The following is a 13,586-nucleotide window of genomic DNA, read 5'->3' on the forward strand; positions in this document are numbered from 1 at the left end:
ATCACCTTAAACGTAAATGGATTAAATGCTCCAACCAAAAGACACAGACTGGTTAAATGGATACACAAACAAGGCCCGTATATATTGCTGCATACAAGAGACCCACTTCAGATCTAGGGACACATACAACTGAAAGTGAGGGGATGGAAAAACGTATTCCATGTAAATGGAAATCAAAAGAAAGCTGGAGTAGCAATACTCATATCAGACAAAATAGACTTTAAAATGAAACTGTTACAAGAGACAAAGAAGGACACTACATAATGATCAAGAGATCAATTCAAGAAGAATATATAACAATTGTAAATATATATGTACCCAACAAGGAGCAGCCCAATATATAAGGCAAATACTAACAGTCATAAAAGAAGAAATTGACAGTAACACAATAGTAGTGGGGGACTTTAACACCCCACTTTCATCAATGGACAGATCATCCAGACAGAAGATCAATGAGGAAACACAGGCCTTAAATGACACATTAGAACAGACGGACTTAATTGATTTTTACAGAGCATTCCATCCAAAAGCAGCAGAATACACGTTCTTCTCAAGTGTACATGGAACATTCTCCAGGATTGATCACATGCTGAACCAAGAAGCAAGCCTCAGTAAATTTAAGAAAATTGAAATTATATCAAGCATCTTTTCTGACCACAATGCTATGAAATTAGAAATCAACTATAAGAAAAAAAAACAAAGAAACATAAACATGTGGAAGCTAAACAATATGTTACTAAACAACCAATGGATCACTGAAGAAATCAAAGAGGAAATTAAAAAATACCTAGAGGCAAATGAAAATGAAAGCACAATGATCCAAAACCTATGGGATGTGGCAAAAGCAGTTCTAAGACTGAAGTTTATAGCAATGCAATCTTACTTCAGGAAACAAGAAAAATCCCAAATAAACAACCTAACCTTACACCTAAAGCAACTAGAGAAAGAAGAACAAACAAAACCCAAAGTTAGTAGAAGGAAAAAAATCATAAAGATCACAGTAGAAATAAATGAAACAGAGGCAAGGAAAACAATAGAAAAGATCAATGAAACTAAAAGCTGGTTCTTGGAAAAGATAAACAAAACTGACAAACCTTTAGCCAGACTCATCAAGAAAAACAGGGAGAGGGCTCAAATCAATAAAACTAGAAATGAAAAAGGAGAAGTTACAATGGACATGACAGAAATACTAAGGAAGAAATGGACAAATTCTTAGAAAGGTACAATCTCCCAAAACTGAACCAGGAAGAAATAGAAAATATGAACAGACCAATCACAAGTCCTGAAATTGAAACTGTGATTAAAAAACTCCCAACAAACAAATGTCCAGGACCAGATGGTTTCACAGGCGAATTCTATCAAACTCTTTAGAGAAGAGTTAACACTTATCTTTCTGAAACTATTCCAAAAAATCACAGAGGAAGGAACACTCCCAAGCTCATTCTGTGAGGTCACCATCACCCTGTTACCAAAACCAGACAAAGATACCAAAAAACAAAAATTACAGGCCAATATCACTGATCAACATAGACACAAAAATCCTCAACAGAATACTAGCAATCCAAATCCAACAATACATTAAAAAGATCATATACCATGATCAAGTGGGTTTTATTACAGGGATGCAAGGATTTTTCAATATCCACAAATCAGTGTGATACACCACATCAACAAATTAAAGAATAAAAACCACATGATTGTCTCAATAGATGCAGAAAAAGCTTTTGACAAAATTCAACACCCATTTATGATAAAAACTCTCCATAAAGTGTGCATAGAGGGAACATATTTCAGCATAATAAAGGCCATATATGACAAACCCACAGCTAACATCATTCTCATCAGTGAAAAGCTAAAAGCATTTCCTCTAAGATCAGGAACAGACAAAGATGTCCACTGTCACCACTTTTATTTAACATAGGTGTTGAAGTTCTAGGCACGGCAATCAGAGAAGAAAAAGAAATAAAAGGAATTCTAATTAGAAAAGAAATAAAACTCTCACTGCAGATGACATGATACGATACATACAAAATCCTAAGGATGCTACCAGAAAACTACTAGAGCTCATCAATGAATTTGATAAAGTTGCAGGATGCAAAATTAATACACAGAAATCTCTTGCATTCCTATAAACAAACAATGAAAGATCAGAAAGAGAAATTAAAGAAACACTCCCATTTACCATTGCATCAAAAAGAATAAAATACCTAGGAATAAACCTACCTAAGGTGACAAAAGCCCTGTACTCTGAAAACTATAAGATGCTGATGAAAGAAATCGAAGATGACACAAACAGGTGGAGAGATATACCATGTTCTTGGATTAGAAGAGTCAGTATTGTAAAAATGACTATACTAAGCAAGGCAATCTACAGATTCAATGCAATCCCTATCAAATTACCAATGCCATTTTTCACAGATCTAGAACAAAAAATCTTAAAATTAGTATGGCGACACTAAAGATCCCGAATAGCCAAAGCAATCTTGAGAAAGAAAAATGGAGCTAGAGGAATAAGGCTCCTTGACTTCAAACTATACTACAAAGTTACAGTCATCAAAATAATATGGTACTGGCACAAAAACAGAAGTACAGCTCAATGGAACAGAACAGAAAGCCCAGAAATAAACCCATGCACCTATGGTCAATTAGTCTATGACAAAGAAGGAAATACTATACAATGGAGGAAAGACTGTCTCTTCAACAAACGGTGCTGGGAAAACTAGATAGCTACATGTAAAAAGATGAAATTAGAACATTCTTTAACACCATACACAACAATACATTCAAAATGGATGAAAGACCTAAACGTAAGACTGGATACTATAAAACTCCTAGAGAATACATAGGCAGAACACTTTTTGACATAAATTGCAGCCATATTGTTTTCAAGCCGTCTCCTGGAGTAATGGAAATAAAAACAGAAATAAACAAGTGGGACCTAATTAAGCTCAAAAGCTTTTGCACAGCAAAGGAAACTATAAACAAAATGAAAAGACAACCCACAGAATGGGAGAAAATATTTGCAAATGACATGATTAACAAGGGATTAATATCCAAAAGTTACAAACAGCTCATGCAGCTCAATATTAAAAAAACAAACGACCCAATCAAAAATTGGGCAGAAAACCTAAATAGATATTTCTCCAAAGAAAAGATACAGATGGCCAAGAGGCACATGAAAAGATGCTCAACATTGTTAATTATTAGAGAAATGCAAACCCAAACTACAATGATATATCACCTCACACCAGTCAGAATGGCCATCATCACAAAGTCTACAAACAATAAATGCTGGAGAGGGTGTGGAGAAAAGGGAACCCTCCCCTACACTGTTGGTGGGAAGGTAAATTGGTACAACCACTATAGAGAACAGTAAGGAGGTTCCTTAAAAAACTAAAAATAGAGTTACCGTATGATCCAGCCATCTTACTCCTGGGCAGATATCCAGAGAAAAACATGATTCAGAAGGATATGTGCACCCTGATGTTCACTGAAGCACTGTATACAATAGCCAAGACATGTAAGCAATGTAAATGTCCATTGACAGATGAATGGTTAAAGAAGATGTGGTACATTTATATAATGGAATATTACTCAGCCATTAAAAAGAATGAAATAATGCCACTTGCAGCAACATGGATGGACCTGGAGATTATCATACTAAGTGAAGCAAGTCACACAGAGAAAGACAAATATCATATAATATCACTTATATGAGGAATCTATAAAAATGATACAAATGAACTTATTTACAAGATAGAAAGTCTCACAGACTTAGAAAACAAATTTATGGTTACCAAAGGGTAAAGGTTGGGGGGAGGGATAAATTCAGAGTCTGGGATTGACACATACGCACTACTATGTATAAAACAGATAATCAACAAGGATCTACTGTATAGCACAGGGAACTCTACACAATTTTCTGTAATAACCTAAATGGGAAAATAATTTGAAAAAGAATAGATACATGTATATGTATAACTGAATCACTTTGCTGTACACCTGAAACTAACACAACACTGTTAATCAAGTATACTCCAATATAAAATAAAAATTAAGAAAAAATTGATAGACCTAGAGATCATTATGCTAAGCGAATAAGTCAGAGAAAGACAAATATCATATGATACCACTTACATGTGGAATTAAAAAAAAAAGATACAGATGAACTTATTTGCAAAACAGAAACAGACTCACAGACTTAGTAATGTGGAATCCAAGAAAAAATGATACAAATGAACTTACTTGCAAAATAGAAACAGACTCACAGACTTTGAAAGCAGACCTGTGGTTGTAGGCAGGAGGAAATGTGGGGGCGGGGAGGAATAAATCAGGAGTTTGGGATTAACATGTACATACTACTATATGTAAAATAGATAATCAACAGGGACCTACTGTATAGCAAGCACAGGGAACTCTACTCCATTTCTGTAATAACCTATATGGGAAAAGAATCTGAAAAAGAATGGATATATGTATATGTGTAACTGAATCACTTAGCTGTACAGCTGAAACTAACACAACATTGTAAATCAACTATACTCCAATATAAAATAAAAATTAAATTAAAAAAACACAAAAAACAAATACCCACATAAAAATATTAGCAAATCAAACCTAGCATGGCATTATTGCGTAAGATGTATTATTTTCCATAAGATGTTACAGAAAAACCTCACGACCTTTTTGGCCAACCCAATAAAAGAACATACTGTGACCAAGTATAATACGTTTCAATGACTAACTATTAGGAAATCTATAATTAATCATATGCAAGTCAAAGGCAGTCAAAAAAGAAAAACCATTTGATTCTCTTGCTAGACACTAAAAGGCCTTTGAAAAAATTCAAAATCCATTTCTCGAGGGAAAAAAACCTCAATAAAATAGGAACAGAATAATATTTTCTTCCTACAATGAAGAATATCTCTATAAAAAGTGGGACCAGCACCAATCTTTTCAGAACGGTGAAACATCAAGTGGGGAAAAAACAAAAAGGAAAGAGGAAAGGAGGCAATATCAGACTCTCAACATTTTTCTGGATGTTACTGTCAATAGAAGGCAAGAAATGAGAGGGAGAAATATTAAAGAGGTGGAGAAAAATGATACTTTACCTGGATATGCTCCAGATAACGAACCAGAAGTGTAAGGTTTAATAAGTGAGTACCATAAAGGGGCCAGTACCCAGACAGACAAAATGAATAGCTCACTTACGTACCAGTAGTGGCCAGACAGAAAACACAATGGACCGAAATGAATGAAACTATAACATCTCACTGAAGACATATAAAAAGACTTGAAAAATTAGAGAGAGATGATCTTGGATAGGAAGACTTACTGTTGTTAAGAAACAAGATACTCCAAATTATGCCAAACATTTAATCTCATTCCAGTTAAAATCAATTGGTGGGGTCTTGACAAAATAATTCTCAAATTTAGCTAGAAGAAAGAATGTGAAAGAACAGCAGAAGAAATTTTGAAAAACAAGAGTGATGACTGTCATTTTTCCATACCACATATTACAAAGTATTTCAAGTATTACAATAGCAAATGGCGGGCGGGGTGGGGGAGAGGCAGGGGGAGAGGGAAAGGCAGTGTGGGGAGGAGAGGGGAGGGCTGAGGCATTCCCAGCTTTGAGTCCAGCAGCACATTAATGGTCTTTATAGAGTTTACAAAGTTCTGTCAACTCAATATTGTACAGTCAACATTTATTACATCCCAACTAAGGGTCAGGCATTACACACAGAGCAGTGAATAAGATCGACACAGTCCCTGGCCTCATGAAGCTTTCTGTCAGGGGGAAGATGAGTAACATAACAGCAAGGTGTGATGAGGATTACCAGAAGGGAGCTTTGGGGACATAGGGACAGGGGTCTGGGAAGACTTATCAGAATAGACCACTTGCATCTACTCTCTCCACCTCACAAAGGAAATACCGACTTTCCTTATGCCTGTGGGGCCTACCCCTTTATTGATAGGAGGTTTGTCCAGTGAACTGGTGGTTTGTGGACCAGTCTCCTCAGTGAGGTGCCCAGTGGCCAGCACAAGCCTTGAAGACTAGCCTTTGCCTCTGTCCTGCCCTCTGATGGGAATCTGGGGACCCAGGAACCTGTCACACTTGAGTGTATCTGCATCCCCTGGCTGGAGCGGGGGCTCTTGTTAAAACAATGTTGGGCCCACCCCACAGTGTCTGATTCTGGAGGTCTTGGTTGGGGCTGGGGGATTTGCTTCTACCTGTCAGGTTCCAGGTGAGACCCTGGGTCACCTGACTTGGAAGCTCTTGCAGACCGATTGAACTGAAATAGGTGGCGCTGTTCTACAACAAGACAAAAGCTGACTGAAAGTCAAGGGAGTGGAACCATCCATTCACTTAAAAACAAAGGGCTATCTGCTGGGCAAAGACACCTGGGCCTCCAGTGGCAGGGGTTAGAAGACAGCTCACGTCTGCTGAGAGGGAGGAAACCCTGGCTGGCCTGGAGGTCTCCAGGAGCCGAAGTCATCCTGGGGGCTACGACCACTCCTCCTTGGACCTCCATCCCTCCATCAGCAGGACTAAAGATGGCCCTCAGAACCCCGTGTCCTCCACCTCCCAGTGGCCCCTGTCCCCAGTCTCCTCATCTCCAACTGAGGACCATCAGGGCCCTTTCCCTCATGCCCTTGATTTGGGATCCTGTCAGTCTATAAGAGCCTAGGCCGCTGGGGCATCCATCATCCCCCAAACCTTCTGTTGTGCCTTCTAGAACTCATGTTCTGCCGTCAGCAGAACGTCCTCTATCCTTAAACTCCTCTGTGAGTGTTCCTCACCTTCTTGCTCAGATGGAAACCTGGTGACACTCCTTCTCTTGCAGCCTTTTAAGTGGATGTGGCTCTCTCTCCCCACACTTGTCCCCCCGCCCCGTCCCCTACCCCATGGACTGGGAGGTGGGGCAGGTGTTGCCACCGACAGACCATCCTCCTTCCATTCCCCAGAAAAGGACCCAGTTTTGAGTTTCCTGTCCCGTGAGCCTCATTCCTAGATTCCATCCCCTCACGTCCTGTCCACAACGTCCCTCTAGCACTTCTCTCTCCCTCCTGCATCAGTTTCCCCCTTTTTACTGGATCTTTCCTATTAGTCCATAAAACACTTTTAACTTCCATCTTGGAAAAAAATCCCCAAACCTCTTTACCCCAGCTTCTCTCCCCAACTCTGCCCCGTTTTTCTTCTTGGAAACACCCTGGAGAGTTGTCCATACTTGGTGGCTCTCACATCTCCTCCCCATCCCCCCGGAGCCAGCTCCAGGCAGACCTTTCCCCACCACGTGTGGAAATGGCTCTGCTCTGGACCACAGTGCCCCGCCCCCCCCTACACCAACCCTGACCCAATGGCCAGTTCTCTCTCCTCACCTTCCCTGACCTGCCGGTGGCATTCACCACAGCTGATCACTCCTCCTCCTTGGCCCCAGACACCATACTCCTAGTTTTCCTGTCTCTGTGGCTTCTCCTCTGCCTTCCTTGCTGCTTTTTCTCATCCCCCAGGCTCTCCGTGCTGTCGTGCTCGGCTGCTGGACATTCTCTCTCTGCACTCCTTCAGCATCTATTCTGGTCTATTGACTTTAAATACAAGCTCCCCTGTGAGGCCTCGGAAATTTATACCGCCAGTCAAACCTCTTCCTTCAACTCCAGACTTAGATACCCCATGGGCTGCGCGACATCACACGTTTATCACGTCCCCACGAGCTCCAGATCTTTCGTCTCCAAGCCTGCTCCTCCACGATCCTCTCCTCTCAGTGAACGGCCTTTACTTTTCCAGGTGCTCAGACCAAGGTCCTTTGGAGGCATATTTGACTTTCCCACCAAGTGGACACAAATGTCATCTTTTCAGTATGGCCTTTACTTGCCGTCATACCTAAAGCTTCCACCTTTTATCTGAGTCTCCTTATCCCCTCCTGTTTTAAAATTTTCCTCCTTAGTATCTTCCACCCTCTGAATTGCTCCATGAGGATGGGGATTTTGGTCTGTCCACTGCTGTTTTCAGTGCTCAGCCTGGTGAGTGGCATGCAGAGAACCTCAGTAAATGCTTATTGAATGAATGATGACGACAGTGAAGGGTGAGGTGGTGTTGGCAGCAAGGCAGGGCGGAGCGGGGAGAGGTGGGTGGGAGGGAGGATTCTTAGCCAAGGGAACAATCAGTGCAGGGCAGTGGAGTCAAGGAGGCAGGGCGGGCCTAGCAGAGAGCGAGAAGTTCACGGGGCAGGGGCACGTGGGAGGGGTGGGGCAGAGCCTGGGTCCCAGTGTGCGTGCGTGTGTGCGTCTGTGAGCGTGCACGGTGGACTCCCGGGGATGGAAGCTGCTGCTGCCCCTCCGTGAGCCCGTGGCTTGGGCCTCCCCTCCTACGGTTCCTGAGGGATTGGCGTAGAGGAGGCCAAAGAAGCGCAGCCCAGTCAGCAGCAATGGGAGGGGGCCCTGCACACAAGCCCAGACCCCTGGCTAGATCGGGGCCAGTAGCCTCCTGGATCTTCCCAGCTCCATGCCTGGCACGAGCGGGCCTGCGACATGGAAGGCAAACCCCGGAGTACCAAGGAGCTCCACCGAGAAGCCCGTTTTGCCCTGACCTGACCTTTGCTAAGTTGAAAACTGGCAATAGGATGTTAGAAGGAAAATATAATCATCCCATCATTTGGGTAGAAGCTCAGCCACTGCCTCCAGGACCCAACTGTCCTCCTCGCGTGTGATGAGGCATCGCTAAGACTGCAGCTGGTGTGGAACAGGCCCCGGGCTCTGAAGAGAGCACTGCAGCCAGAGCCCTGATCCAGCCTCCTGCCAGGACAGGGAGGGCCTAAGGAGAACCCTGGGCAGGGAGGCATCAAAGACCTTGGTACTCTTGGCCCCTGCTCGGCCAGGGTCCTGTCAGAAAAAGTCCTGCATTTTCTTTGTGAGAAACTACCCTTCCCAGGGTAGGGATCGGGTGGAGACCCAGCTTTCTGCCAGCAGCAAGGCAAAGGCCCAACTGTTTTCCTCTGGCCCTGATCTCCCCTCTTCCTCTGTGTTAATTCACACACTAAAAAGCATTCGAATTAAGGTATCTGGGATAAACACATTCATTTTCTTTTAAATTTGCAAAACCTTCCCATGAAAATATTTCAATACACAACACAAAGGCACATTTTCTTTGGGAAACATCAATCATTTCCAAGGTGAAAGGCAGCATAAATATGTCTTAAGCAAGAGGCACATTCACAAAAGTACCAAGCTGGAGTAATAGACAGATTTGAGAGATTACTATTGTGCTTTGGGAATGAATTGCTACTTGTCTGAACTGTGGGGAGGTTGAGGGTGTTTTTAATTTAATGGATTAATCATTTATTTCTGAAGTTTCTGTTCCTCCTATGGAAGCAATGTGGGAAGTTTGCATGAAGTTATAAATCATGTCAGTGTTTGGGCCTCATCTCTGGGGGGTCTGGTCTATGGGGAAGTTATACTAATAATTTGAGAAAGGAAATAGTTGCCTGGAAGGGCTTCCTTTAGCAAACCAGGTCAAGGTAGAGTCCTGGACGGAGAAGAAGCTCCAGAAGATGGTGGCCCAGCCTGTATATGGAGCCCGGCCCCTGCCACCAGGGCGTGAGGCAGCTCCAGGGAGAAGTCTGGATTTTATTCCTGGCTTGGCAACTTCCTCTGGGTCTTGATTTTCCCATCTGTATAATGAGCTGGAAGGTCTCTGAGGGGCTACCAGCTCAGACCATCTGTGTCCACCAACTACAGTTAAATATGGCTTGAGACAAAACAAAACCTCCCCCATATCTGTCCCATCTTGGACTCTGAATTGTATCTGGCCAGGCATTTCCCAAGCATTTGACACATATCCGATCTCATCAGGCCTATAAGGGAGGAGGCACTATTGTCATTCCCATTTTACAGGTGAGTTTACTCACCAAAGATGTATGTCAAGGAAGTACCAGCACTTGGATAGGTACTAGGCTTGAATCCAGGTCTCTCTGGCTCAGAGTTCATGTCTTGACCCTATGACAGAGGTGTCTCCAGCTCGGGTCTGCGCCGTGCCTTGGGTGGAACAGTGCCACCCAGCTCCTGTTCGCATGTGCGGTATCCCCGTCTCTTGGGCCCACTGGCCACACATTGCCTCCCCAGAACACCTGCCATTCACATGGAGTCTTCTGAGCCCTCAGAGAGGCAGGGAGCTGGCAGGGCCTCCTCTCCCCGCTTCATCCTCCTCCCCTTCTTGTCCTCCCTCTGACTGAGGAGAAGCAAGGAGAAGGAAACGACAGAACATTGTTCCCTGTCTGTGTGTCCTGGGCACCGCCTCGGCTCAGTAAGCCACAGGCCATCTTCCAGGCCAAGAGGGGACCAAATCCCACCACCCACAGCACAGCTGGGCGACCCCACCAATTCTACTCAAGCTGCTCTGGGACATCTTTCATGCTTTTGACTCACGCTTGGGATGACTGACAAAAAGGAACAAATCCCACAGATGAATCTGTTATAGCTTTCTCACATCTTCTCCACGAGATGCCTCAGCAAAGCAGCGCTCCTTCTGTCCTGAGCACAGACGGTGCCTTCTCACCTTCCCAGTCCTCCTGCCCGGAAGCCCCCCATGCCCACTGCCTCGGTGAGCCTTCCTCAGCAGCCCAGCCCTCCTGGGCCTCCCCCTGGGAACCTGAGCAGCATTGGGCATCTGCACAGTGATCTGCCAAGCCCACCTGGAGCTGGACGGCCAAGCCGTGCAGGTCATCAACTTCAGTCCTGCTGCGGGCGGGGCCTGCCCTTATATCTACGCTGTGGGTCCTCCATTGCATGCTCGCTAAGCCAGCTGTTTCTGACCATGCGTGAGCTCAGCACCAGGGGCAGGGATAAACGAGGCAGGGTTCCCGTCCCCGGTCCCCCACAGTGTGCCCCCCCTCGACAGCAGATCAACACCGACCTGCTGAACGACCACATCTGGATTCACCCACAGCAACAGTGCAATGTCCCAAAGGGAAGGATGGGGCAGAGAAGGCGTCAAGAGTCTAGGCTTTGGTGTCAAGATCCATTTTGCAGTGATATACTAATTGTAGGGCTGGGGTTCCTGGGCAGATCACTTAATCTCTCTGAGCCCTAGTTTCCTTATCTGTGAAACAGAGATGGTGCCCAGTAATTATTCAGTAAATGTTCCTACTGTAATTGTGTCTTTTGTACCATTTTACTTTCAATGACATCTTCCCACCTTCCCACACAGATAGGGAGGTTTTCCCTCTCAGTCAACACAGCATGCCTCACTTCTGGAATACTCTGAAAACCTCATATCTTGTTCCTTGGTCAGCAGGCAATGGACTCATGTCCTTGGGAGGCAACACCAGATCTACCTTAGTATGGTGCTCCCATGAGGGAGCTGCTTAATGGACCCAAATGCCACCCCCACGTGCCTGGGGGTCAGCCAAGCCCAGGGACCTTGTGGGCTCCTGGAGTGAAGCCCACCCTAATGGCCCAGCCCAGCCGTCATGGAACTGAGCGAAGTAAGCCATGGAATGAGGTGGAAAGCCCACCGCAAAATACAGAGGTCCCGGCATGCTGCCGCTGACTCTAGTGCTTCGGCTGGAAGAGAAGCCTTAAATCTCTCAGCAGTTAGGAAATGGATCTCAGGGGGCCTCTCTTTGGATCTCAGTGGGGAGGTTTTGCTATTTAGACTCCCCTAGCCCTAAGCAGCCTCTTTAGCAATCGCTGGGCTGGGGGGTGGGTAGGAGTGGAGTGCCTGGGGTGGCTTGAACAGAACTGTCCAGTGCCAGCTGCAGAGTCCACTCCCCACTCGGGTAGCAACAGGAAGCAGCCTAGTCTCTACTTTCAGCCCAGCAACACATGGTGTCCGTGGGCCTGGGCCTTGTTCCCGGATTCAGCACCGGGAGGGAGGAAATGGCTCATTCCCATCATGAGCTCTGTCTCAGAATTCTGGGGGAACAGGAGGCAGAAGGGCCCTCCCAGCACCGTGGACCTGCCATTCGTGTATTAAAGGTGTTTAAGACCACAGAGTCTCCTGCAGGCGCCTGAGGCGAGGACAGGCTGTCACTCACGAGTTACTCTGGTTCCTGGTCTGGTGGATCCCCTCCCTTCCCCACAGATTTGTTCTGGAGGAAATGAAGGGGACCAGGCTCAAGCCCTCTCCTTGTACCCTCGGTTCTTATGAGATGGGGGCAGGATGCGAAGGGCTGGATGGAGGATCTGGGAATCCTGGGTGATTTCCCTTTTTCAGGCTGGTCTGAGGACCCGAGGGACCTGGGCCAAACCGTGTGGAGTTGTGCAAGCACACATTCACCAACACTGTACAAGGCTGGGCACCACTTTCCAGCTATAGATGATAAAGCCCTCTTCACACTGCAGAGTACACGCTCTGCCCCTGGAGCAGCCCTGCTCAGGGGGCGGCCCAGACACTGCCCGCCTGCTGCACACCAGGCTGGCCTCTGAACGGCAGCCTGGGATGACTCACCCAGGGGTGTTATAACTGGGAACCCCTGGGTTATTTCTGATGAAATCCAGAAACTTCATTGTACACCCTGATTCAAGCCAACAAACACAGCCACAAAGCCCCAAAGGATTAAATATGTCCCAGCTCAAGGGAAATACTAATAAAATACGGCTTCGGCACATACGAACATAAAAATCCCTAAAACATCCTATAAGACAAACGTAGAGGCAAGCTGAGCTCACTCTGTTGTCCTTAAATGGCCTGTCACCCAGGATCCCAGAGGTAAGTGACATTGAACCTCATGATGTAATTATTCTCAACACCGTGTATACTTTATCAGAGCAGAAGCCCTGGACACAGTTGGCACAAAGGCTCTGGGGCTGACCTGGAGCTTTCACATTATTCTCTGGTGCACAGACGCCCTGCTCAGGCCTGCTTGGTGAAAGCAGTGACGCCCAGCTGGGCGTGGCGGGACACGTCTAGTTTCCCTGGAATGCTGATCTGCCATGGCACTGTGATGGCTTGTTTGTTGTGATGGCTGGAGTGGCCAGCCGTGTGACAGAGGCTGGGTCTAGAATGACACCTACCAGTGCTGTGACCAGGAAAGTGACCTTACCTAGAGACTCATCCATAAAGTGGGTTAAAATATACGGACTGGGAGAGTCCATGTGACGTGTTAGCCCAGGGACTGGCCAGAGAAAGTCTCAGAGAACTATTGTAATTGTTGGTGTGGTCAGCAGCAGGGGTTAATTCTTCTCAGCTTCTGGGAGTCCTGGCAACACAGGGGAAGCAGAGAAGCAGCTGCTGAGGTTCCGCTTGGCTGGGCCCCAGCTGAGGCTCCTTAAGCCTCTGGGGGAGGGAGGTGGGAAGCAGACCCTTTTGCAGAAAGTAAGGCCTCCCAACTGGATAAGTGATTTGGGTCCACAGTACCTGGAGGAGGAGTGGCATGTTCTAGACAGTGTCTGCTTCTCACTGGATCAAGACCACAACAGCCTGCCATCTCCATGTCACTGTAATCGAGCAGGACCCTATGGGGCCTTCCCGGGACAGACTCCCTCCCCAACCCCCACGTCCTCCACCTGCCTCTTGTCTATAGAAAACCTTTAGACTCCCAGGCCTGCCCTGAGTGCCAAAGAATAAATTTAATCAGACAAGTGAGAAA

General features: G+C 45.6%; 1 protein-coding gene across 2 annotated transcripts in view; it reads right to left on the reverse strand.

Moving 5' to 3' along the window:
• The window catches only part of FSTL4 (follistatin like 4), a 440,615-nt gene that overhangs the window by 35,705 nt on the left and 391,324 nt on the right, over nt 1–13,586 (reverse strand). The gene's annotated exons all lie outside the window — the stretch shown is intronic.

Source organism: Tursiops truncatus, chromosome 3 (assembly GCF_011762595.2).
Source record: "Tursiops truncatus isolate mTurTru1 chromosome 3, mTurTru1.mat.Y, whole genome shotgun sequence".
Taxonomy (NCBI): domain Eukaryota; kingdom Metazoa; phylum Chordata; class Mammalia; order Artiodactyla; family Delphinidae; genus Tursiops; species Tursiops truncatus.